Raw genomic sequence first — 5,961 nt, forward strand, 5'->3', positions numbered from 1 at the left:
TCTAGATTCTTTATTTCCTTTGAAATTGTGTCCTTCCCCTAACCTCACAATGAGGTACTTTATTTTGTACCTCTCTTTTGTATAAAATAATATATATCATAATTATCTGTGTTTTTATCTTATTTATGCCCCTTCAAATAAGGCAAATAATTAATCTTACCTAAACTTCACACTTCTCTCCACTGCCCATTTCCTGTCAGTGTTCTGCACACAGTAGGGGCCTAATAATGTTTATAGGCAAAAAGAGCAGGATGAATGATTATCCAATTAGCTAGCTGTCATTACTTAACAAAGCCCTGAGGGAATGGGTACCAGCAAGTAAATTATGATTAGGGATGGAGTAAGGGGAAGGAGGATGGGACTGTACCTAGCCCACAGGAACTGCCCTAGAGGTTAAGCCTGAGTGTGGTATATGTGGTGAAGGGTGGAATGGGGAGAGTGGGGGCAGGGTCTCTGAATAGCTTAAGGATTTCATTCTTAAATTAATGTGCTATATGGCAAATGTGGCTGCAGATTCTTCTTTGCTTGGTGTAAAACACAGGAACAAAGGGCTGTCACAGATTTAGCAATAAAAGGGATCTCAACAGCTAGTCTAATTCTCACCCCTTTTATGGAGAAGAAAACCAAGGCCTAAACATCTTCAACGACTTGCCCAAAGTCATAGATGACAAAGCGAGGAGATGTCATCATCTCCTATTTCATCTGCCTCCAAGAAGAATGCTCCCTTTCTACAGTAAAATCAATCAAACATTTTTAAGGGACTATCATGTTCCAAGCACCGTGTTAATTACTGTATACAAGAGTATATGGTGTCTATCCAACTTCCTCCAACCCCCACCCGTCCCCATAGTCAAACTGGAATGGTTAGAGTGTCTTCAGACTCAAAAGTCTAGCCCCTAGACCTGTTCTATTTCTATTTCTTTTTTTTCTGGCTTCCTTCTTCTCTGTCCAGAATACATGTAGTTCACTAATGGCAGTCTCATCTTTTTATAGGGGGAAGGGGGAGAGACCTATCTTCCAATTCCTTTGAACTTAATACATCTATCCCTCCTTAGACCACCTTCTAGACTCTGCCCCAGGGAGTTTACCATACTAGTGAAGAAATTCCTATGGACAACCAAACTGGCTTTAGCCAGAATTCTTAAAATTCTGAATTCTTAAATTCAAGCAAATCACTAGCCTATGTCCACATTACCAGCTCCTGATCTACAGCACTGTCTTTCTCATTCTCTCCTCTCCCCTCCTAGGCTTCTCAGTTTACACACATAAATAAAGGCTGCTCATTTACAGATAGTCTCAACCATCACTGGTGCTCTTTGCCTTCCAATGGGGGGGGGGGGGGGGGGGACACAGCACACCAAGGATGTCATTTCCTCTTTGTTATTTATTTCTTGTTACAAGAGGTGGTGTGGGGGCAGGGAGGATATATTCAGAAAGAAAGGTGCTGTAAATATAAAATATTAAAAAAATGTTTTAAAGGAAAAACATTGTCAAGTCCATTCAGATTCAGATCCAACATAAAAAGCTCCTAATCTGCCACAGCCTCAACCTAGGCCAACAAAGAGGAGAAATGTTGCTCTCTTTGCTTGCTTCCACAGCTATGGAACTCGAGGCAGAGAATATGAATAGAGAAGCCTTAGAACATAAGCAACCAGATCTGGTGTTTTATAACATAAGTAAACATGTGGGAATTGAACATCCCCAAGAGCCAAGATAAAGCATAAGGAGATGCAGACCTAAGAAACTATCCACTGGTTAAAATGAGCCAGTAATTTATGTTGAAAGCCTTGGCAAGTCTCTTCCTTGACCCACCATCATGATCCTCAAAGGCCCCCTTTCCCCCTTTCACATATCCTACCCCTACACAAACTCCTACTGCTACCAAATGAGTTTCATGATGGGTTATTGCCACATAAAACATCCCCATTCTTGCCTGAGTTTGAAAAAGAGCCAAGGGAAGTCAAAACCATGCAATCCAATAGGATAGTACTGTTTAGAAGGACAGAAGTCATTCCTTAGAACTACTGCTACCCAACAAGCACTTGGAAGGGGGGGGGGGGCCTTGAATAAGTCAGCCTATTATCCTTTGAAATGAACAACACAACTTATTTCCCTCTTATTCAGACAATTTTCTTGGCACTCCTATTTCCTCTTTTTGTAAAATAAATTTTTTTTTAATTCTCTTGTTGTGTCTCCAGTTGCACAGACAAATGCTGCCCTCAAACCGAAGCGATCAAGTGACATTTTAACAATCAATCAACCAATCATTAAGCATTGTCTCAGACACATAATAATTACCTAGCTGTGTGGCCTTGGGCAAGCCACTTAACCCCATCTGCCTTGCAAAAACCTAAATAAAAAAAAAAAGAAAATATTACAATCAGTTACTGAATTAGCTACATATATGGCAAATTTTGTAATGACCCCTTATTTTCTATGCCTTTTAATGTGCCATGATCACAAGGGTTGAGCAAAAGATGGGGTTAAAGTGAAGAGCCCAAGATTAGAATTCAGAGGAGTTCAGTCCAAATCTTGACCCTCTCACAAAATTAGCAATGTGGACAAGTCACTTAATTCTTTCCCTTTCAGATATGCATCTTGGGACAGCTAGGTGGTGCAGTGGATAGAGCATAGGCCCTAGACTCAGGAGGACCTGAGTTCAAACTCTACCTCAGGCACTTAATGATTCTCTAGCTGCGTGACCTTGGGCAAGTCACTTAATCCTTGCCAAAAAAAAGTCACTGCCTTGCCAAAAAAAAAAGATATGCATTTTATAATCCTATCATTCTGCTTCTAATGACTTTGGACTTGATGAGGGTCCACTGGGATTCACTTACTGCCTTCCTCCTCCACTCTACCTATAGCTGATCTCCCTCTTTGTTTAGAGTCCACTTACACCTGGGAGAAGTAAACCACATTAATCCTACCTGGACATCTATATCCCTTGGTGTGAAGGCAGCTATAAGATCCTTTGCTGAAGGCATGCTTTGACTATTTGAAAAGAAGAAGACCAAGGAAAAAGGCAAGGGGAGGCCAGTCCTTGTGGTCTGAGATTAGGAACTCAATGCTTCTTCCCCAGAAGCATGAAAAACAAAACAAAAAAAACTGATGGATCGCAGGAAAAAAACACAAGAGTCCTTCTCTCCAGTAGAGTGGAGGCTCTAGCAAGAGTGGGGGGAATTATTTGACCATGCCATGTTCATCTGTTACCCTCCAAATGTTGCCTCCCCATACTCAATCCAGACAACCACCCTAAACCCATACTGAGCATCATCAGCCCCCGAGCAACAGACACATAGTCAGGACATGAGAAGCTTGAGGCTCACAATTCAAAACTATTTACTAGAAATCTGGTGTTTTACAAATCTCCAAGGGCCAACAAAAGCAGGAGGGAAGAAAAGAGGGAAGGTGGAGAAACTTAAAACTGATGGCTAGGGACAGCTGTAGTAATAGAGGAACCCAGGGAGTAAAAGGGGAGGGAGGGGCAATGCTAGCGATATCTTCATTAAAAAAAAAACACACCAAACTTCCAACTGTACTTCCCTCCCACCCTCCCTCATACCAAACAGTTGGATGCCAAAAAGAGGGCCGGAGAAGCCAACCCCATCAAAACTAAACGTGATGTGTCGATGTGAGATGTGCGGAAAATGGGAGGCAGAAGACACTCAAATTGAAACTAGTTCCATCTTGTGATCTGAAGACACAGAAAGAGACCAAATATGTTCAGCTCATGAGGTTAAACTGGCATCCACTAAATCTTCTCTGAGCACTTGGCTTTGTTTTTATTTGTTGAGAGCTACCTTCATTTCCTCCCAAAGCCCAAACCACTGGACTTCACCAGAAACCTCCTGCCTGCACTAAATGTGGTCCAATGTAGGCTCTGAAAAGAGAAAAGGTTCAGCCATTCTATATGATTTGAACTGAAACCTGTGGCCCGTCTGCCAGAGATTTGATTATTTCTCATTCCATTTCCACAACTCTGAAAGCTATCCAACTCATTTAAATGAGCAGTCTAGAATGCCCCTGAAAAAGGAGTTTGACTCATGCAGACCAACTGTGAGGTTTACAAATCCCATAATGGACTACAGGGTTTAGTCTGTCTGCACCCTCGCATCAGACACGGTTTTGCCTCTTTACAACATCCCACTGCTAGGTTAAGAGGCAAGTCACAAACATAACTCATCCAAGTATAGCTCAAACTTTTTTCCTATAACTAGACTGATGACACTGCATAGATCGAGCTGAGGGCCAGACAGGCAAGCCCACTGACTTAACAGCGGTGATCCTTTCATTCTTCACATTCATATCCCAGTGTTGAGGACAGTGTTGGTGACATGATAGATAAAATGCATGATTGACAGGTCCCTCTCTCCCCTAGATAATCTGTCTTAGTTCATGTATCTCACCAAGTTCCTTATACAAAGCATTTGATAAATATCTATTCAAATTAAATTGAAAATTCTATCTCCCATTCATTATCTCAGAAGTTCATTGGAATCACATTTCTCTCCCATTTTAATATAAACAGACTAACTGACTCCAATCATCTTTATCATTAGACAATAGATTCAGAGCAGGAAGAAATCTCACAAGTCATCTGTCCAAATACTTTTGTTTTACAAATGAAAAAACTGAGGCCAAGAGAGAATTACTTGCCCACAGTCATACAGGTATTTAATTGGCCAAGATTTAAACTCAGGTCACCCAAATCCAAAGTTATGGACATTCCAAAGATTTCTATTCAATAAGACAGAATCTCGGAGCTGGAGAAGAACTCAGAGTTCTCTGGAGAGAAAAGGCCCAACACAAGAAATAGCCTGGTCACCATTAAAGATAGCACAGACCCCCACCCAGTTTATGGGTAAGGTCCTAGGGACTCTACTTTGGACACTATTTCATACAAAAGTTAAAATATCTATCTACTGGTTACCTGACTGGAGCTACAGTTGGCAGAAACAACCAAGAATGAAGGCTCTGTGTGCGTTCCCCAGTGATCAAGGTTTACTGCCACCTCATGCCCTCCTCCCCCACTCTCAAAACCGAAGGTAAAACAGACATAAAGAAGGTCAAGCTCATGTCAGTCACTGAACTGATCATGTTGGTCTCCCCTACCTTAGACTGGAGATACTTGGGAACAGAAACTGTTTTTGCCTTCCCCAACCCCTAATCATTTATTCTTTAAGTCAAGCCTTCATTAATCACCTACAAATAGGCAGAGAAAGACACAAAGGTACCAGGAGTCAGGAATTCAAAGACAACAATGATGACAATAACAATAAAAACCCTACATTTAAGAAATTTATAGTCTACTGGGAAGAGAAAAGCATAAGGAAATACAAAATATTTATATTTACAGATCAGCAAATACAAAATACACAAAGTAAATTCAAAGCAACTAGGAGAATCCTAAAGGGGTGTGGGTGTTTGAATGCATCTGTGTGAGTAAAAGCTAAATATAGGAAGAAGCTTCAGACTGGAGAGACCCTAGAAGAACAACAGAGACCTTGATTTTCTCCCCAAAAATAGGGCTAAATGAAAACGGAGGCTAACTCTTCCTGAACTCCCTGAGGGTAGGGGGCAATGAACCCTCAAACTGGAAGCTTCCTGAGGAGAGATGTTAAACATCTTCCCATCAGACCAGGAGTTCTCTGAGAATAGGAATTGTAAGTCTGAAATTTGCCTCACTCTCCTTCTCTCTCTGAAACTCAAGAGTTCTCTGAGAATGAAAACTGTATTTTCTCCTTCAATTTCTACTTGCAGCACTCATATCTTAAGCTCTCCACACAGCTACCCAATACAAAGTGTTAAGTGTCTGACAAATCCCAGACCAATATCCAAGAGATTAATCTATCTAACCTCTTTTCACCATTAAACAGCCTTTGAAAACTTTAAACAAAAAAAAAAAAGAAATATACACAGTGAAAAGATTTTTTTAAAAGTTGTGCCCCACCCAGCAATTAC

The 5,961-nt window shown here is 41.0% G+C and overlaps 1 protein-coding gene across 12 annotated transcripts in view; it reads right to left on the reverse strand.

The window, feature by feature from the left end:
* TRERF1 (transcriptional regulating factor 1) overlaps nt 1-5,961 on the reverse strand; it is a 292,412-nt gene that overhangs the window by 199,385 nt on the left and 87,066 nt on the right. The gene's annotated exons all lie outside the window — the stretch shown is intronic.

The sequence above is a fragment of the Macrotis lagotis genome, chromosome 5, assembly GCF_037893015.1.
Source record: "Macrotis lagotis isolate mMagLag1 chromosome 5, bilby.v1.9.chrom.fasta, whole genome shotgun sequence".
NCBI lineage: Eukaryota > Metazoa > Chordata > Mammalia > Peramelemorphia > Peramelidae > Macrotis > Macrotis lagotis.